The sequence below is a fragment of the Ambystoma mexicanum genome, unplaced genomic scaffold, assembly GCF_040938575.1.
Source record: "Ambystoma mexicanum isolate Mex_15411 unplaced genomic scaffold, UKY_AmexF1_1 Mex_scaf20, whole genome shotgun sequence".
Lineage (NCBI taxonomy): Eukaryota > Metazoa > Chordata > Amphibia > Caudata > Ambystomatidae > Ambystoma > Ambystoma mexicanum.
Window position 1 is genome coordinate 348,944 of NW_027182434.1, and position 20,349 is coordinate 369,292.

Here is a 20,349-nt window from a genome sequence, read left to right on the forward strand (position 1 = left end):
GTATCACCAGGAGAGGCTGAGATGAGAGTAAGGGTTCACGCGTGTGCCCGGACCGAGGTTAATGATGGGATTAGAGCTAGGGTTAGATGCAGGGAAAGAGTGAGAGTTATAATTAGGGATAAAGCTAACAGGTGATCATTACTCGTCATGTAACATGATACAAAGGGTCAGAAGAGGAACTGATTCAGGGTTACAATTTGGACTTCGCAGACAACAGGAGCACTAAATGGTGCTGAGGGGGACTCAATAAAGTGGACCGGCCGCCTAATGTAAGCAATTGTGCACAAATATTGTACGATGACTAGCGTTGCCGGTGCTTTTTTCTTAAAGAGTCAGTTCTTGGCACCCATTCCCTACTTGACTCAGCCTAATCTTCAAGAATATTTGTCAAGAACTAAAAAAAATCCAGAAAAGGTTTAACCTCCCCGGTCTCCCGCGTGACAGGCGGGGATACTGACCACTATACTAACGAGGAGACGTGAGGGCATGAAATGAACAGCTGCTGATGTCTGCACAGCATCCAGCGACCACCTAGATGGCCTAGGGGGTCTCATTTTCCCCCGTCAAACGGCTTGCCCGATCTAAGGCTAATTTCTTTCTTTTTATCGGCACCAGGCTTAAAACTCAGTTTAAGGCGATAGTTCCGGGCTATGTTTGACTCCAGAGTTGAATCTGTCATCCCGCATTTCCTCAGCAAATCAAGCTACCCATCTCAAGTCTCATGAGCTGAGGACGGCAAAGTCCCTGTGGGCTTAGGACAGTCAAAGAAACCCCTGGGCTGCATGCTAAGCCCCTTTTCGGCTTCACTTTCCGAATCCTGCCCTAGCTTGCGATTAGTTTTTTTCTCACTTCTTGCCCCCAACTCCCACCTTGCCTCATGGTCTCCCCTCCTCTGCGCACCTGACAGTTTGCCTGCCCTTCCACTGCCTGTCTCCAGACTTTCCAAGGAGAAAAGGCAAAGCACTAAAGCGGGCCGGGCAACGGGTCAAGTTCCGCTTTCGGCGACTAGCAGGGAGGTAGCGTGGCCGAGCGGTCTAAGGTGCTGGATTAAGGCTCCAGTCTCTTCGGAGGCGTGGGTTCAAATCCCACCGCTGCCACTTTTCCTGGCCTTGCATTTTAAAGAAGAACGTAACGTTGACCTCTTCCTTCATTAGTGCCAGCTCTGTCGCAATGAGCAAGCGGATGGTATGCCACACCCTGCAGGAAAAAGGTTTCGCTTCTGACGTCTTGCTTTTCTGGACATCCAGTCTCAAGTTTCCCATCTGGAACGGCGCTCCCTGCTGCTTTGTGAAGGCTTGCTGCAAGAGCCTTCGAAACCCAGGAGCTCTTGCGTTGAGCTGTGACGCGTCCTGGGAAGACCTCCCGTTGCAGCGGAATGAGCCCCACTTCCAGGGCGTGCTGGTAGCAAATTTCCCACAGCCCACAGGGAGCAAACGATCCCAGGTGTGATGTATCACCAGGAGAGGCTGAGATGAGAGTAAGGGTTCACGCGTGTGCCCGGACCGAGGTTAATGATGGGATTAGAGCTAGGGTTAGATGCAGGGAAAGAGTGAGAGTTATAATTAGGGATAAAGCTAACAGGTGATCATTACTCGTCATGTAACATGATACAAAGGGTCAGAAGAGGAACTGATTCAGGGTTACAATTTGGACTTCGCAGACAACAGGAGCACTAAATGGTGCTGAGGGGGACTCAATAAAGTGGACCGGCCGCCTAATGTAAGCAATTGTGCACAAATATTGTACGATGACTAGCGTTGCCGGTGCTTTTTTCTTAAAGAGTCAGTTCTTGGCACCCATTCCCTACTTGACTCAGCCTAATCTTCAAGAATATTTGTCAAGAACTAAAAAAAATCCAGAAAAGGTTTAACCTCCCCGTCGGGGAATTGAACCCCGGTCTCCCGCGTGACAGGCGGGGATACTGACCACTATACTAACGAGGAGACGTGAGGGCATGAAATGAACAGCTGCTGATGTCTGCACAGCATCCAGCGACCACCTAGATGGCCTAGGGGGTCTCATTTTCCCCCGTCAAACGGCTTGCCCGATCTAAGGCTAATTTCTTTCTTTTTATCGGCACCAGGCTTAAAACTCAGTTTAAGGCGATAGTTCCGGGCTATGTTTGACTCCAGAGTTGAATCTGTCATCCCGCATTTCCTCAGCAAATCAAGCTACCCATCTCAAGTCTCATGAGCTGAGGACGGCAAAGTCCCTGTGGGCTTAGGACAGTCAAAGAAACCCCTGGGCTACATGCTAAGCCCCTTTTCGGCTTCACTTTCCGAATCCTGCCCTAGCTTGCGATTAGTTTTTTTCTCACTTCTTGCCCCCATCTCCCACCTTGCCTCATGGTCTCCCCTCCTCTGCGCACCTGACAGTTTGCCTGCCCTTCCACTGCCTGTCTCCAGACTTTCCAAGGAGAAAAGGCAAAGCACTAAAGCGGGCCGGGCAACGGGTCAAGTTCCGCTTTCGGCAACTAGCAGGGAGGTAGCGTGGCCGAGCGGTCTAAGGCGCTGGATTAAGGCTCCAGTCTCTTCGGAGGCGTGGGTTCAAATCCCACCGCTGCCACTTTTCCTGGCCTTGCATTTTAAAGAAGAACGTAACGTTGACCTCTTCCTTCATTAGTGCCACCTCTGTCGCAATGAGCAAGCGGATGGTATGCCACACCCTGCAGGAAAAAGGTTTCGCTTCTGACGTCTTGCTTTTCTGGACATCCAGTCTCAAGTTTCCCATCTGGAACGGCGCTCCCTGCTGCTTTGTGAAGGCTTGCTGCAAGAGCCTTCGAAACCCAGGAGCTCTTGCGTTGAGCTGTGACGCGTCCTGGGAAGACCTCCCGTTGCAGCGGAATGAGCCCCACTTCCAGGGCGTGCTGGTAGCAAATTTCCCACAGCCCACAGGGAGCAAACGATCCCAGGTGTGATGTATCACCAGGAGAGGCTGAGATGAGAGTAAGGGTTCACGCGTGTGCCCGGACCGAGGTTAATGATGGGATTAGAGCTAGGGTTAGATGCAGGGAAAGAGTGAGAGTTATAATTAGGGATAAAGCTAACAGGTGATCATTACTCGTCATGTAACATGATACAAAGGGTCAGAAGAGGAACTGATTCAGGGTTACAATTTGGACTTCGCAGACAACAGGAGCACTAAATGGTGCTGAGGGGGACTCAATAAAGTGGACCGGCCGCCTAATGTAAGCAATTGTGCACAAATATTGTACGATGACTAGCGTTGCCGGTGCTTTTTTCTTAAAGAGTCAGTTCTTGGCACCCATTCCCTACTTGACTCAGCCTAATCTTCAAGAATATTTGTCAAGAACTAAAAAAAATCCAGAAAAGGTTTAACCTCCCCGGTCTCCCGCGTGACAGGCGGGGATACTGACCACTATACTAACGAGGAGACGTGAGGGCATGAAATGAACAGCTGCTGATGTCTGCACAGCATCCAGCGACCACCTAGATGGCCTAGGGGGTCTCATTTTCCCCCGTCAAACGGCTTGCCCGATCTAAGGCTAATTTCTTTCTTTTTATCGGCACCAGGCTTAAAACTCAGTTTAAGGCGATAGTTCCGGGCTATGTTTGACTCCAGAGTTGAATCTGTCATCCCGCATTTCCTCAGCAAATCAAGCTACCCATCTCAAGTCTCATGAGCTGAGGACGGCAAAGTCCCTGTGGGCTTAGGACAGTCAAAGAAACCCCTGGGCTGCATGCTAAGCCCCTTTTCGGCTTCACTTTCCGAATCCTGCCCTAGCTTGCGATTAGTTTTTTTCTCACTTCTTGCCCCCAACTCCCACCTTGCCTCATGGTCTCCCCTCCTCTGCGCACCTGACAGTTTGCCTGCCCTTCCACTGCCTGTCTCCAGACTTTCCAAGGAGAAAAGGCAAAGCACTAAAGCGGGCCGGGCAACGGGTCAAGTTCCGCTTTCGGCGACTAGCAGGGAGGTAGCGTGGCCGAGCGGTCTAAGGTGCTGGATTAAGGCTCCAGTCTCTTCGGAGGCGTGGGTTCAAATCCCACCGCTGCCACTTTTCCTGGCCTTGCATTTTAAAGAAGAACGTAACGTTGACCTCTTCCTTCATTAGTGCCAGCTCTGTCGCAATGAGCAAGCGGATGGTATGCCACACCCTGCAGGAAAAAGGTTTCGCTTCTGACGTCTTGCTTTTCTGGACATCCAGTCTCAAGTTTCCCATCTGGAACGGCGCTCCCTGCTGCTTTGTGAAGGCTTGCTGCAAGAGCCTTCGAAACCCAGGAGCTCTTGCGTTGAGCTGTGACGCGTCCTGGGAAGACCTCCCGTTGCAGCGGAATGAGCCCCACTTCCAGGGCGTGCTGGTAGCAAATTTCCCACAGCCCACAGGGAGCAAACGATCCCAGGTGTGATGTATCACCAGGAGAGGCTGAGATGAGAGTAAGGGTTCACGCGTGTGCCCGGACCGAGGTTAATGATGGGATTAGAGCTAGGGTTAGATGCAGGGAAAGAGTGAGAGTTATAATTAGGGATAAAGCTAACAGGTGATCATTACTCGTCATGTAACATGATACAAAGGGTCAGAAGAGGAACTGATTCAGGGTTACAATTTGGACTTCGCAGACAACAGGAGCACTAAATGGTGCTGAGGGGGACTCAATAAAGTGGACCGGCCGCCTAATGTAAGCAATTGTGCACAAATATTGTACGATGACTAGCGTTGCCGGTGCTTTTTTCTTAAAGAGTCAGTTCTTGGCACCCATTCCCTACTTGACTCAGCCTAATCTTCAAGAATATTTGTCAAGAACTAAAAAAAATCCAGAAAAGGTTTAACCTCCCCGTCGGGGAATTGAACCCCGGTCTCCCGCGTGACAGGCGGGGATACTGACCACTATACTAACGAGGAGACGTGAGGGCATGAAATGAACAGCTGCTGATGTCTGCACAGCATCCAGCGACCACCTAGATGGCCTAGGGGGTCTCATTTTCCCCCGTCAAACGGCTTGCCCGATCTAAGGCTAATTTCTTTCTTTTTATCGGCACCAGGCTTAAAACTCAGTTTAAGGCGATAGTTCCGGGCTATGTTTGACTCCAGAGTTGAATCTGTCATCCCGCATTTCCTCAGCAAATCAAGCTACCCATCTCAAGTCTCATGAGCTGAGGACGGCAAAGTCCCTGTGGGCTTAGGACAGTCAAAGAAACCCCTGGGCTGCATGCTAAGCCCCTTTTCGGCTTCACTTTCCGAATCCTGCCCTAGCTTGCGATTAGTTTTTTTCTCACTTCTTGCCCCCATCTCCCACCTTGCCTCATGGTCTCCCCTCCTCTGCGCACCTGACAGTTTGCCTGCCCTTCCACTGCCTGTCTCCAGACTTTCCAAGGAGAAAAGGCAAAGCACTAAAGCGGGCCGGGCAACGGGTCAAGTTCCGCTTTCGGCGACTAGCAGGGAGGTAGCGTGGCCGAGCGGTCTAAGGCGCTGGATTAAGGCTCCAGTCTCTTCGGAGGCGTGGGTTCAAATCCCACCGCTGCCACTTTTCCGGGCCTTGCATTTTAAAGAAGAACGTAACGTTGACCTCTTCCTTCATTAGTGCCACCTCTGTCGCAATGAGCAAGCGGATGGTATGCCACACCCTGCAGGAAAAAGGTTTCGCTTCTGACGTCTTGCTTTTCTGGACATCCAGTCTCAAGTTTCCCATCTGGAACGGCGCTCCCTGCTGCTTTGTGAAGACTTGCTGCAAGAGCCTTCGAAACCCAGGAGCTCTTGCGTTGAGCTGTGACGCGTCCTGGGAAGACCTCCCGTTGCAGCGGAATGAGCCCCACTTCCAGGGCGTGCTGGTAGCAAATTTCCCACAGCCCACAGGGAGCAAACGATCCCAGGTGTGATGTATCACCAGGAGAGGCTGAGATGAGAGTAAGGGTTCACGCGTGTGCCCGGACCGAGGTTAATGATGGGATTAGAGCTAGGGTTAGATGCAGGGAAAGAGTGAGAGTTATAATTAGGGATAAAGCTAACAGGTGATCATTACTCGTCATGTAACATGATACAAAGGGTCAGAAGAGGAACTGATTCAGGGTTACAATTTGGACTTCGCAGACAACAGGAGCACTAAATGGTGCTGAGGGGGACTCAATAAAGTGGACCGGCCGCCTAATGTAAGCAATTGTGCACAAATATTGTACGATGACTAGCGTTGCCGGTGCTTTTTTCTTAAAGAGTCAGTTCTTGGCACCCATTCCCTACTTGACTCAGCCTAATCTTCAAGAATATTTGTCAAGAACTAAAAAAAATCCAGAAAAGGTTTAACCTCCCCGTCGGGGAATTGAACCCCGGTCTCCCGCGTGACAGGCGGGGATACTGACCACTATACTAACGAGGAGACGTGAGGGCATGAAATGAACAGCTGCTGATGTCTGCACAGCATCCAGCGACCACCTAGATGGCCTAGGGGGTCTCATTTTCCCCCGTCAAACGGCTTGCCCGATCTAAGGCTAATTTCTTTCTTTTTATCGGCACCAGGCTTAAAACTCAGTTTAAGGCGATAGTTCCGGGCTATGTTTGACTCCAGAGTTGAATCTGTCATCCCGCATTTCCTCAGCAAATCAAGCTACCCATCTCAAGTCTCATGAGCTGAGGACGGCAAAGTCCCTGTGGGCTTAGGACAGTCAAAGAAACCCCTGGGCTGCATGCTAAGCCCCTTTTCGGCTTCACTTTCCGAATCCTGCCCTAGCTTGCGATTAGTTTTTTTCTCACTTCTTGCCCCCATCTCCCACCTTGCCTCATGGTCTCCCCTCCTCTGCGCACCTGACAGTTTGCCTGCCCTTCCACTGCCTGTCTCCAGACTTTCCAAGGAGAAAAGGCAAAGCACTAAAGCGGGCCGGGCAACGGGTCAAGTTCCGCTTTCGGCGACTAGCAGGGAGGTAGCGTGGCCGAGCGGTCTAAGGCGCTGGATTAAGGCTCCAGTCTCTTCGGAGGCGTGGGTTCAAATCCCACCGCTGCCACTTTTCCTGGCCTTGCATTTTAAAGAAGAACGTAACGTTGACCTCTTCCTTCATTAGTGCCACCTCTGTCGCAATGAGCAAGCGGATGGTATGCCACACCCTGCAGGAAAAAGGTTTCGCTTCTGACGTCTTGCTATTCTGGACATCCAGTCTCAAGTTTCCCATCTGGAACGGCGCTCCCTGCTGCTTTGTGAAGGCTTGCTGCAAGAGCCTTCGAAACCCAGGAGCTCTTGCGTTGAGCTGTGACGCGTCCTGGGAAGACCTCCCGTTGCAGCGGAATGAGCCCCACTTCCAGGGCGTGCTGGTAGCAAATTTCCCACAGCCCACAGGGAGCAAACGATCCCAGGTGTGATGTATCACCAGGAGAGGCTGAGATGAGAGTAAGGGTTCACGCATGTGCCCGGACCGAGGTTAATGATGGGATTAGAGCTAGGGTTAGATGCAGGGAAAGAGTGAGAGTTATAATTAGGGATAAAGCTAACAGGTGATCATTACTCGTCATGTAACATGATACAAAGGGTCAGAAGAGGAACTGATTCAGGGTTACAATTTGGACTTCGCAGACAACAGGAGCACTAAATGGTGCTGAGGGGGACTCAATAAAGTGGACCGGCCGCCTAATGTAAGCAATTGTGCACAAATATTGTACGATGACTAGCGTTGCCGGTGCTTTTTTCTTAAAGAGTCAGTTCTTGGCACCCATTCCCTACTTGACTCAGCCTAATCTTCAAGAATATTTGTCAAGAACTAAAAAAAATCCAGAAAAGGTTTAACCTCCCCGGTCTCCCGCGTGACAGGCGGGGATACTGACCACTATACTAACGAGGAGACGTGAGGGCATGAAATGAACAGCTGCTGATGTCTGCACAGCATCCAGCGACCACCTAGATGGCCTAGGGGGTCTCATTTTCCCCCGTCAAACGGCTTGCCCGATCTAAGGCTAATTTCTTTCTTTTTATCGGCACCAGGCTTAAAACTCAGTTTAAGGCGATAGTTCCGGGCTATGTTTGACTCCAGAGTTGAATCTGTCATCCCGCATTTCCTCAGCAAATCAAGCTACCCATCTCAAGTCTCATGAGCTGAGGACGGCAAAGTCCCTGTGGGCTTAGGACAGTCAAAGAAACCCCTGGGCTGCATGCTAAGCCCCTTTTCGGCTTCACTTTCCGAATCCTGCCCTAGCTTGCGATTAGTTTTTTTCTCACTTCTTGCCCCCATCTCCCACCTTGCCTCATGGTCTCCCCTCCTCTGCGCACCTGACAGTTTGCCTGCCCTTCCACTGCCTGTCTCCAGACTTTCCAAGGAGAAAAGGCAAAGCACTAAAGCGGGCCGGGCAACGGGTCAAGTTCCGCTTTCGGCGACTAGCAGGGAGGTAGCGTGGCCGAGCGGTCTAAGGCGCTGGATTAAGGCTCCAGTCTCTTCGGAGGCGTGGGTTCAAATCCCACCGCTGCCACTTTTCCTGGCCTTGCATTTTAAAGAAGAACGTAACGTTGACCTCTTCCTTCATTAGTGCCACCTCTGTCGCAATGAGCAAGCGGATGGTATGCCACACCCTGCAGGAAAAAGGTTTCGCTTCTGACGTCTTGCTTTTCTGGACATCCAGTCTCAAGTTTCCCATCTGGAACGGCGCTCCCTGCTGCTTTGTGAAGGCTTGCTGCAAGAGCCTTCGAAACCCAGGAGCTCTTGCGTTGAGCTGTGACGCGTCCTGGGAAGACCTCCCGTTGCAGCGGAATGAGCCCCACTTCCAGGGCGTGCTGGTAGCAAATTTCCCACAGCCCACAGGGAGCAAACGATCCCAGGTGTGATGTATCACCAGGAGAGGCTGAGATGAGAGTAAGGGTTCACGCGTGTGCCCGGACCGAGGTTAATGATGGGATTAGAGCTAGGGTTAGATGCAGGGAAAGAGTGAGAGTTATAATTAGGGATAAAGCTAACAGGTGATCATTACTCGTCATGTAACATGATACAAAGGGTCAGAAGAGGAACTGATTCAGGGTTACAATTTGGACTTCGCAGACAACAGGAGCACTAAATGGTGCTGAGGGGGACTCAATAAAGTGGACCGGCCGCCTAATGTAAGCAATTGTGCACAAATATTGTACGATGACTAGCGTTGCCGGTGCTTTTTTCTTAAAGAGTCAGTTCTTGGCACCCATTCCCTACTTGACTCAGCCTAATCTTCAAGAATATTTGTCAAGAACTAAAAAAAATCCAGAAAAGGTTTAACCTCCCCGTCGGGGAATTGAACCCCGGTCTCCCGCGTGACAGGCGGGGATACTGACCACTATACTAACGAGGAGACGTGAGGGCATGAAATGAACAGCTGCTGATGTCTGCACAGCATCCAGCGACCACCTAGATGGCCTAGGGGGTCTCATTTTCCCCCGTCAAACGGCTTGCCCGATCTAAGGCTAATTTCTTTCTTTTTATCGGCACCAGGCTTAAAACTCAGTTTAAGGCGATAGTTCCGGGCTATGTTTGACTCCAGAGTTGAATCTGTCATCCCGCATTTCCTCAGCAAATCAAGCTACCCATCTCAAGTCTCATGAGCTGAGGACGGCAAAGTCCCTGTGGGCTTAGGACAGTCAAAGAAACCCCTGGGCTGCATGCTAAGCCCCTTTTCGGCTTCACTTTCCGAATCCTGCCCTAGCTTGCGATTAGTTTTTTTCTCACTTCTTGCCCCCATCTCCCACCTTGCCTCATGGTCTCCCCTCCTCTGCGCACCTGACAGTTTGCCTGCCCTTCCACTGCCTGTCTCCAGACTTTCCAAGGAGAAAAGGCAAAGCACTAAAGCGGGCCGGGCAACGGGTCAAGTTCCGCTTTCGGCGACTAGCAGGGAGGTAGCGTGGCCGAGCGGTCTAAGACGCTGGATTAAGGCTCCAGTCTCTTCGGAGGCGTGGGTTCAAATCCCACCGCTGCCACTTTTCCTGGCCTTGCATTTTAAAGAAGAACGTAACGTTGACCTCTTCCTTCATTAGTGCCACCTCTGTCGCAATGAGCAAGCGGATGGTATGCCACACCCTGCAGGAAAAAGGTTTCGCTTCTGACGTCTTGCTTTTCTGGACATCCAGTCTCAAGTTTCCCATCTGGAACGGCGCTCCCTGCTGCTTTGTGAAGGCTTGCTGCAAGAGCCTTCGAAACCCAGGAGCTCTTGCGTTGAGCTGTGACGCGTCCTGGGAAGACCTCCCGTTGCAGCGGAATGAGCCCCACTTCCAGGGCGTGCTGGTAGCAAATTTCCCACAGCCCACAGGGAGCAAACGATCCCAGGTGTGATGTATCACCAGGAGAGGCTGAGATGAGAGTAAGGGTTCACGCGTGTGCCCGGACCGAGGTTAATGATGGGATTAGAGCTAGGGTTAGATGCAGGGAAAGAGTGAGAGTTATAATTAGGGATAAAGCTAACAGGTGATCATTACTCGTCATGTAACATGATACAAAGGGTCAGAAGAGGAACTGATTCAGGGTTACAATTTGGACTTCGCAGACAACAGGAGCACTAAATGGTGCTGAGGGGGACTCAATAAAGTGGACCGGCCGCCTAATGTAAGCAATTGTGCACAAATATTGTACGATGACTAGCGTTGCCGGTGCTTTTTTCTTAAAGAGTCAGTTCTTGGCACCCATTCCCTACTTGACTCAGCCTAATCTTCAAGAATATTTGTCAAGAACTAAAAAAAATCCAGAAAAGGTTTAACCTCCCCGGTCTCCCGCGTGACAGGCGGGGATACTGACCACTATACTAACGAGGAGACGTGAGGGCATGAAATGAACAGCTGCTGATGTCTGCACAGCATCCAGCGACCACCTAGATGGCCTAGGGGGTCTCATTTTCCCCCGTCAAACGGCTTGCCCGATCTAAGGCTAATTTCTTTCTTTTTATCGGCACCAGGCTTAAAACTCAGTTTAAGGCGATAGTTCCGGGCTATGTTTGACTCCAGAGTTGAATCTGTCATCCCGCATTTCCTCAGCAAATCAAGCTACCCATCTCAAGTCTCATGAGCTGAGGACGGCAAAGTCCCTGTGGGCTTAGGACAGTCAAAGAAACCCCTGGGCTGCATGCTAAGCCCCTTTTCGGCTTCACTTTCCGAATCCTGCCCTAGCTTGCGATTAGTTTTTTTCTCACTTCTTGCCCCCAACTCCCACCTTGCCTCATGGTCTCCCCTCCTCTGCGCACCTGACAGTTTGCCTGCCCTTCCACTGCCTGTCTCCAGACTTTCCAAGGAGAAAAGGCAAAGCACTAAAGCGGGCCGGGCAACGGGTCAAGTTCCGCTTTCGGCGACTAGCAGGGAGGTAGCGTGGCCGAGCGGTCTAAGGTGCTGGATTAAGGCTCCAGTCTCTTCGGAGGCGTGGGTTCAAATCCCACCGCTGCCACTTTTCCTGGCCTTGCATTTTAAAGAAGAACGTAACGTTGACCTCTTCCTTCATTAGTGCCAGCTCTGTCGCAATGAGCAAGCGGATGGTATGCCACACCCTGCAGGAAAAAGGTTTCGCTTCTGACGTCTTGCTTTTCTGGACATCCAGTCTCAAGTTTCCCATCTGGAACGGCGCTCCCTGCTGCTTTGTGAAGGCTTGCTGCAAGAGCCTTCGAAACCCAGGAGCTCTTGCGTTGAGCTGTGACGCGTCCTGGGAAGACCTCCCGTTGCAGCGGAATGAGCCCCACTTCCAGGGCGTGCTGGTAGCAAATTTCCCACAGCCCACAGGGAGCAAACGATCCCAGGTGTGATGTATCACCAGGAGAGGCTGAGATGAGAGTAAGGGTTCACGCGTGTGCCCGGACCGAGGTTAATGATGGGATTAGAGCTAGGGTTAGATGCAGGGAAAGAGTGAGAGTTATAATTAGGGATAAAGCTAACAGGTGATCATTACTCGTCATGTAACATGATACAAAGGGTCAGAAGAGGAACTGATTCAGGGTTACAATTTGGACTTCGCAGACAACAGGAGCACTAAATGGTGCTGAGGGGGACTCAATAAAGTGGACCGGCCGCCTAATGTAAGCAATTGTGCACAAATATTGTACGATGACTAGCGTTGCCGGTGCTTTTTTCTTAAAGAGTCAGTTCTTGGCACCCATTCCCTACTTGACTCAGCCTAATCTTCAAGAATATTTGTCAAGAACTAAAAAAAATCCAGAAAAGGTTTAACCTCCCCGTCGGGGAATTGAACCCCGGTCTCCCGCGTGACAGGCGGGGATACTGACCACTATACTAACGAGGAGACGTGAGGGCATGAAATGAACAGCTGCTGATGTCTGCACAGCATCCAGCGACCACCTAGATGGCCTAGGGGGTCTCATTTTCCCCCGTCAAACGGCTTGCCCGATCTAAGGCTAATTTCTTTCTTTTTATCGGCACCAGGCTTAAAACTCAGTTTAAGGCGATAGTTCCGGGCTATGTTTGACTCCAGAGTTGAATCTGTCATCCCGCATTTCCTCAGCAAATCAAGCTACCCATCTCAAGTCTCATGAGCTGAGGACGGCAAAGTCCCTGTGGGCTTAGGACAGTCAAAGAAACCCCTGGGCTGCATGCTAAGCCCCTTTTCGGCTTCACTTTCCGAATCCTGCCCTAGCTTGCGATTAGTTTTTTTCTCACTTCTTGCCCCCATCTCCCACCTTGCCTCATGGTCTCCCCTCCTCTGCGCACCTGACAGTTTGCCTGCCCTTCCACTGCCTGTCTCCAGACTTTCCAAGGAGAAAAGGCAAAGCACTAAAGCGGGCCGGGCAACGGGTCAAGTTCCGCTTTCGGCGACTAGCAGGGAGGTAGCGTGGCCGAGCGGTCTAAGGCGCTGGATTAAGGCTCCAGTCTCTTCGGAGGCGTGGGTTCAAATCCCACCGCTGCCACTTTTCCTGGCCTTGCATTTTAAAGAAGAACGTAACGTTGACCTCTTCCTTCATTAGTGCCACCTCTGTCGCAATGAGCAAGCGGATGGTATGCCACACCCTGCAGGAAAAAGGTTTCGCTTCTGACGTCTTGCTTTTCTGGACATCCAGTCTCAAGTTTCCCATCTGGAACGGCGCTCCCTGCTGCTTTGTGAAGACTTGCTGCAAGAGCCTTCGAAACCCAGGAGCTCTTGCGTTGAGCTGTGACGCGTCCTGGGAAGACCTCCCGTTGCAGCGGAATGAGCCCCACTTCCAGGGCGTGCTGGTAGCAAATTTCCCACAGCCCACAGGGAGCAAACGATCCCAGGTGTGATGTATCACCAGGAGAGGCTGAGATGAGAGTAAGGGTTCACGCGTGTGCCCGGACCGAGGTTAATGATGGGATTAGAGCTAGGGTTAGATGCAGGGAAAGAGTGAGAGTTATAATTAGGGATAAAGCTAACAGGTGATCATTACTCGTCATGTAACATGATACAAAGGGTCAGAAGAGGAACTGATTCAGGGTTACAATTTGGACTTCGCAGACAACAGGAGCACTAAATGGTGCTGAGGGGGACTCAATAAAGTGGACCGGCCGCCTAATGTAAGCAATTGTGCACAAATATTGTACGATGACTAGCGTTGCCGGTGCTTTTTTCTTAAAGAGTCAGTTCTTGGCACCCATTCCCTACTTGACTCAGCCTAATCTTCAAGAATATTTGTCAAGAACTAAAAAAAATCCAGAAAAGGTTTAACCTCCCCGTCGGGGAATTGAACCCCGGTCTCCCGCGTGACAGGCGGGGATACTGACCACTATACTAACGAGGAGACGTGAGGGCATGAAATGAACAGCTGCTGATGTCTGCACAGCATCCAGCGACCACCTAGATGGCCTAGGGGGTCTCATTTTCCCCCGTCAAACGGCTTGCCCGATCTAAGGCTAATTTCTTTCTTTTTATCGGCACCAGGCTTAAAACTCAGTTTAAGGCGATAGTTCCGGGCTATGTTTGACTCCAGAGTTGAATCTGTCATCCCGCATTTCCTCAGCAAATCAAGCTACCCATCTCAAGTCTCATGAGCTGAGGACGGCAAAGTCCCTGTGGGCTTAGGACAGTCAAAGAAACCCCTGGGCTGCATGCTAAGCCCCTTTTCGGCTTCACTTTCCGAATCCTGCCCTAGCTTGCGATTAGTTTTTTTCTCACTTCTTGCCCCCATCTCCCACCTTGCCTCATGGTCTCCCCTCCTCTGCGCACCTGACAGTTTGCCTGCCCTTCCACTGCCTGTCTCCAGACTTTCCAAGGAGAAAAGGCAAAGCACTAAAGCGGGCCGGGCAACGGGTCAAGTTCCGCTTTCGGCGACTAGCAGGGAGGTAGCGTGGCCGAGCGGTCTAAGGCGCTGGATTAAGGCTCCAGTCTCTTCGGAGGCGTGGGTTCAAATCCCACCGCTGCCACTTTTCCTGGCCTTGCATTTTAAAGAAGAACGTAACGTTGACCTCTTCCTTCATTAGTGCCACCTCTGTCGCAATGAGCAAGCGGATGGTATGCCACACCCTGCAGGAAAAAGGTTTCGCTTCTGACGTCTTGCTTTTCTGGACATCCAGTCTCAAGTTTCCCATCTGGAACGGCGCTCCCTGCTGCTTTGTGAAGGCTTGCTGCAAGAGCCTTCGAAACCCAGGAGCTCTTGCGTTGAGCTGTGACGCGTCCTGGGAAGACCTCCCGTTGCAGCGGAATGAGCCCCACTTCCAGGGCGTGCTGGTAGCAAATTTCCCACAGCCCACAGGGAGCAAACGATCCCAGGTGTGATGTATCACCAGGAGAGGCTGAGATGAGAGTAAGGGTTCACGCGTGTGCCCGGACCGAGGTTAATGATGGGATTAGAGCTAGGGTTAGATGCAGGGAAAGAGTGAGAGTTATAATTAGGGATAAAGCTAACAGGTGATCATTACTCGTCATGTAACATGATACAAAGGGTCAGAAGAGGAACTGATTCAGGGTTACAATTTGGACTTCGCAGACAACAGGAGCACTAAATGGTGCTGAGGGGGACTCAATAAAGTGGACCGGCCGCCTAATGTAAGCAATTGTGCACAAATATTGTACGATGACTAGCGTTGCCGGTGCTTTTTTCTTAAAGAGTCAGTTCTTGGCACCCATTCCCTACTTGACTCAGCCTAATCTTCAAGAATATTTGTCAAGAACTAAAAAAAATCCAGAAAAGGTTTAACCTCCCCGGTCTCCCGCGTGACAGGCGGGGATACTGACCACTATACTAACGAGGAGACGTGAGGGCATGAAATGAACAGCTGCTGATGTCTGCACAGCATCCAGCGACCACCTAGATGGCCTAGGGGGTCTCATTTTCCCCCGTCAAACGGCTTGCCCGATCTAAGGCTAATTTCTTTCTTTTTATCGGCACCAGGCTTAAAACTCAGTTTAAGGCGATAGTTCCGGGCTATGTTTGACTCCAGAGTTGAATCTGTCATCCCGCATTTCCTCAGCAAATCAAGCTACCCATCTCAAGTCTCATGAGCTGAGGACGGCAAAGTCCCTGTGGGCTTAGGACAGTCAAAGAAACCCCTGGGCTGCATGCTAAGCCCCTTTTCGGCTTCACTTTCCGAATCCTGCCCTAGCTTGCGATTAGTTTTTTTCTCACTTCTTGCCCCCAACTCCCACCTTGCCTCATGGTCTCCCCTCCTCTGCGCACCTGACAGTTTGCCTGCCCTTCCACTGCCTGTCTCCAGACTTTCCAAGGAGAAAAGGCAAAGCACTAAAGCGGGCCGGGCAACGGGTCAAGTTCCGCTTTCGGCGACTAGCAGGGAGGTAGCGTGGCCGAGCGGTCTAAGGTGCTGGATTAAGGCTCCAGTCTCTTCGGAGGCGTGGGTTCAAATCCCACCGCTGCCACTTTTCCTGGCCTTGCATTTTAAAGAAGAACGTAACGTTGACCTCTTCCTTCATTAGTGCCAGCTCTGTCGCAATGAGCAAGCGGATGGTATGCCACACCCTGCAGGAAAAAGGTTTCGCTTCTGACGTCTTGCTTTTCTGGACATCCAGTCTCAAGTTTCCCATCTGGAACGGCGCTCCCTGCTGCTTTGTGAAGGCTTGCTGCAAGAGCCTTCGAAACCCAGGAGCTCTTGCGTTGAGCTGTGACGCGTCCTGGGAAGACCTCCCGTTGCAGCGGAATGAGCCCCACTTCCAGGGCGTGCTGGTAGCAAATTTCCCACAGCCCACAGGGAGCAAACGATCCCAGGTGTGATGTATCACCAGGAGAGGCTGAGATGAGAGTAAGGGTTCACGCGTGTGCCCGGACCGAGGTTAATGATGGGATTAGAGCTAGGGTTAGATGCAGGGAAAGAGTGAGAGTTATAATTAGGGATAAAGCTAACAGGTGATCATTACTCGTCATGTAACATGATACAAAGGGTCAGAAGAGGAACTGATTCAGGGTTACAATTTGGACTTCGCAGACAACAGGAGCACTAAATGGTGCTGAGGGGGACTCAATAAAGTGGACCGGCCGCCTAATGTAAGCAATTGTGCACAAATATTGTACGATGACTAGCGTTGCCGGTGCTTTTTTCTTAAAGAGTCAGTTCTTGGCACCCATTCCCTACTTGACTCAGCCTAATCTTCAAGAATATTTGTCAAGAACTAAACAAAATCCAGAAAACGTTTAACCTCCCCGTCGGGGTCTCCCGCGTGACAGGCGGGGATACTGACCACTATACTAACGAGGAGACGTGAGGGCATGAAATGAACAGCTGCTGATGTCTGCACAGCATCCAGCGACCACCTAGATGGCCTAGGGGGTCTCATTTTCCCCCGTCAAACGGCTTGCCCGATCTAAGGCTAATTTCTTTCTTTTTATCGGCACCAGGCTTAAAACTCAGTTTAAGGCGATAGTTCCGGGCTATGTTTGACTCCAGAGTTGAATCTGTCATCCCGCATTTCCTCAGCAAATCAAGCTACCCATCTCAAGTCTCATGAGCTGAGGACGGCAAAGTCCCTGTGGGCTTAGGACAGTCAAAGAAACCCCTGGGCTGCATGCTAAGCCCCTTTTCGGCTTCACTTTCCGAATCCTGCCCTAGCTTGCGATTAGTTTTTTTCTCACTTCTTGCCCCCATCTCCCACCTTGCCTCATGGTCTCCCCTCCTCTGCGCACCTGACAGTTTGCCTGCCCTTCCACTGCCTGTCTCCAGACTTTCCAAGGAGAAAAGGCAAAGCACTAAAGCGGGCCGGGCAACGGGTCAAGTTCCGCTTTCGGCGACTAGCAGGGAGGTAGCGTGGCCGAGCGGTCTAAGGCGCTGGATTAAGGCTCCAGTCTCTTCGGAGGCGTGGGTTCAAATCCCACCGCTGCCACTTTTCCTGGCCTTGCATTTTAAAGAAGAACGTAACGTTGACCTCTTCCTTCATTAGTGCCACCTCTGTCGCAATGAGCAAGCGGATGGTATGCCACACCCTGCAGGAAAAAGGTTTCGCTTCTGACGTCTTGCTTTTCTGGACATCCAGTCTCAAGTTTCCCATCTGGAACGGCGCTCCCTGCTGCTTTGTGAAGGCTTGCTGCAAGAGCCTTCGAAACCCAGGAGCTCTTGCGTTGAGCTGTGACGCGTCCTGGGAAGACCTCCCGTTGCAGCGGAATGAGCCCCACTTCCAGGGCGTGCTGGTAGCAAATTTCCCACAGCCCACAGGGAGCAAACGATCCCAGGTGTGATGTATCACCAGGAGAGGCTGAGATGAGAGTAAGGGTTCACGCGTGTGCCCGGACCGAGGTTAATGATGGGATTAGAGCTAGGGTTAGATGCAGGGAAAGAGTGAGAGTTATAATTAGGGATAAAGCTAACAGGTGATCATTACTCGTCATGTAACATGATACAAAGGGTCAGAAGAGGAACTGATTCAGGGTTACAATTTGGACTTCGCAGACAACAGGAGCACTAAATGGTGCTGAGGGGGACTCAATAAAGTGGACCGGCCGCCTAATGTAAGCAATTGTGCACAAATATTGTACGATGACTAGCGTTGCCGGTGCTTTTTTCTTAAAGAGTCAGTTCTTGGCACCCATTCCCTACTTGACTCAGCCTAATCTTCAAGAATATTTGTCAAGAACTAAAAAAAATCCAGAAAAGGTTTAACCTCCCCGGTCTCCCGCGTGACAGGCGGGGATACTGACCACTATACTAACGAGGAGACGTGAGGGCATGAAATGAACAGCTGCTGATGTCTGCACAGCATCCAGCGACCACCTAGATGGCCTAGGGGGTCTCATTTTCCCCCGTCAAACGGCTTGCCCGATCTAAGGCTAATTTCTTTCTTTTTATCGGCACCAGGCTTAAAACTCAGTTTAAGGCGATAGTTCCGGGCTATGTTTGACTCCAGAGTTGAATCTGTCATCCCGCATTTCCTCAGCAAATCAAGCTACCCATCTCAAGTCTCATGAGCTGAGGACGGCAAAGTCCCTGTGGGCTTAGGACAGTCAAAGAAACCCCTGGGCTGCATGCTAAGCCCCTTTTCGGCTTCACTTTCCGAATCCTGCCCTAGCTTGCGATTAGTTTTTTTCTCACTTCTTGCCCCCAACTCCCACCTTGCCTCATGGTCTCCCCTCCTCTGCGCACCTGACAGTTTGCCTGCCCTTCCACTGCCTGTCTCCAGACTTTCCAAGGAGAAAAGGCAAAGCACTAAAGCGGGCCGGGCAACGGGTCAAGTTCCGCTTTCGGCGACTAGCAGGGAGGTAGCGTGGCCGAGCGGTCTAAGGTGCTGGATTAAGGCTCCAGTCTCTTCGGAGGCGTGGGTTCAAATCCCACCGCTGCCACTTTTCCTGGCCTTGCATTTTAAAGAAGAACGTAACGTTGACCTCTTCCTTCATTAGTGCCAGCTCTGTCGCAATGAGCAAGCGGATGGTATGCCACACCCTGCAGGAAAAAGGTTTCGCTTCTGACGTCTTGCTTTTCTGGACATCCAGTCTCAAGTTTCCCATCTGGAACGGCGCTCCCTGCTGCTTTGTGAAGGCTTGCTGCAAGAGCCTTCGAAACCCAGGAGCTCTTGCGTTGAGCTGTGACGCGTCCTGGGAAGACCTCCCGTTGCAGCGGAATGAGCCCCACTTCCAGGGCGTGCTGGTAGCAAATTTCCCACAGCCCACAGGGAGCAAACGATCCCAGGTGTGATGTATCACCAGGAGAGGCTGAGATGAGAGTAAGGGTTCACGCGTGTGCCCGGACCGAGGTTAATGATGGGATTAGAGCTAGGGTTAGATGCAGGGAAAGAGTGAGAGTTATAATTAGGGATAAAGCTAACAGGTGATCATTACTCGTCATGTAACATGATACAAAGGGTCAGAAGAGGAACTGATTCAGGGTTACAATTTGGACTTCGCAGACAACAGGAGCACTAAATGGTGCTGAGGGGGACTCAATAAAGTGGACCGGCCGCCTAATGTAAGCAATTGTGCACAAATATTGTACGATGACTAGCGTTGCCGGTGCTTTTTTCTTAAAGAGTCAGTTCTTGGCACCCATTCCCTACTTGACTCAGCCTAATCTTCAAGAATATTTGTCAAGAACTAAAAAAAATCCAGAAAAGGTTTAACCTCCCCGTCGGGGAATTGAACCCCGGTCTCCCGCGTGACAGGCGGGGATACTGACCACTATACTAACGAGGAGACGTGAGGGCATGAAATGAACAGCTGATGATGTCTGCACAGCATCCAGCGACCACCTAGATGGCCTAGGGGGTCTCATTTTCCCCCGTCAAACGGCTTGCCCGATCTAAGGCTAATTTCTTTCTTTTTATCGGCACCAGGCTTAAAACTCAGTTTAAGGCGATAGTTCCGGGCTATGTTTGACTCCAGAGTTGAATCTGTCATCCCGCATTTCCTCAGCAAATCAAGCTACCCATCTCAAGTCTCATGAGCTGAGGACGGCAAAGTCCCTGTGGGCTTAGGACAGTCAAAGAAACCCCTGGGCTGCATGCTAAGCCCCTTTTCGGCTTCACTTTCCGAATCCTGCCCTAGCTTGCGATTAGTTTTTTCCTCACTTCTTGCCCCCATCTCCCACCTTGCCTCATGGTCTCCCCTCCTCTGCGCACCTGACAGTTTGCCTGCCCTTCCACTGCCTGTCTCCAGACTTTCCAAGGAGAAAAGGCAAAGCACTAAAGCGGGCCGGGCAACGGGTCAAGTTCCGCTTTCGGCGACTAGCAGGGAGGTAGCGTGGCCGAGCGGTCTAAGGCGCTGGATTAAGGCTCCAGTCTCTTCGGAGGCGTGGGTTCAAATCCCACCGCTGCCACTTTTCCTGGCCTTGCATTTTAAAGAAGAACGTAACGTTGACCTCTTCCTTCATTAGTGCCACCTCTGTCGCAATGAGCAAGCGGATGGTATGCCACACCCTGCAGGAAAAAGGTTTCGCTTCTGACGTCTTGCTTTTCTGGACATCCAGTCTCAAGTTTCCCATCTGGAACGGCGCTCCCTGCTGCTTTGTGAAGGCTTGCTGCAAGAGCCTTCGAAACCCAGGAGCTCTTGCGTTGAGCTGTGACGCGTCCTGGGAAGACCTCCCGTTG

General features: G+C 51.2%; 7 non-coding genes across 7 annotated transcripts; all 7 read right to left on the bottom strand.

Annotated features, from left to right (window-relative positions):
* Positions 1–1,871: 1,871 nt before the first annotated feature.
* TRNAD-GUC (transfer RNA aspartic acid (anticodon GUC)) lies at positions 1,872–1,943 on the bottom strand. Its single transcript has one exon. It is a non-coding gene; the product is annotated as a tRNA-Asp (tRNA).
* Positions 1,944–4,789: 2,846 nt separating this feature from the next.
* TRNAD-GUC (transfer RNA aspartic acid (anticodon GUC)) lies at positions 4,790–4,861 on the bottom strand. Its single transcript has one exon. It is a non-coding gene; the product is annotated as a tRNA-Asp (tRNA).
* Positions 4,862–6,257: 1,396 nt separating this feature from the next.
* On the bottom strand, positions 6,258–6,329 carry TRNAD-GUC (transfer RNA aspartic acid (anticodon GUC)). The gene has a single exon. It is a non-coding gene; the product is annotated as a tRNA-Asp (tRNA).
* A 2,846-nt stretch (positions 6,330–9,175) lies between these two features.
* TRNAD-GUC (transfer RNA aspartic acid (anticodon GUC)) lies at positions 9,176–9,247 on the bottom strand. The gene has a single exon. It is a non-coding gene; the product is annotated as a tRNA-Asp (tRNA).
* Positions 9,248–12,093: 2,846 nt separating this feature from the next.
* On the bottom strand, positions 12,094–12,165 carry TRNAD-GUC (transfer RNA aspartic acid (anticodon GUC)). The gene has a single exon. It is a non-coding gene; the product is annotated as a tRNA-Asp (tRNA).
* A 1,396-nt stretch (positions 12,166–13,561) lies between these two features.
* On the bottom strand, positions 13,562–13,633 carry TRNAD-GUC (transfer RNA aspartic acid (anticodon GUC)). The gene has a single exon. It is a non-coding gene; the product is annotated as a tRNA-Asp (tRNA).
* A 5,751-nt stretch (positions 13,634–19,384) lies between these two features.
* TRNAD-GUC (transfer RNA aspartic acid (anticodon GUC)) lies at positions 19,385–19,456 on the bottom strand. The gene has a single exon. It is a non-coding gene; the product is annotated as a tRNA-Asp (tRNA).
* Positions 19,457–20,349: the final 893 nt, after the last annotated feature.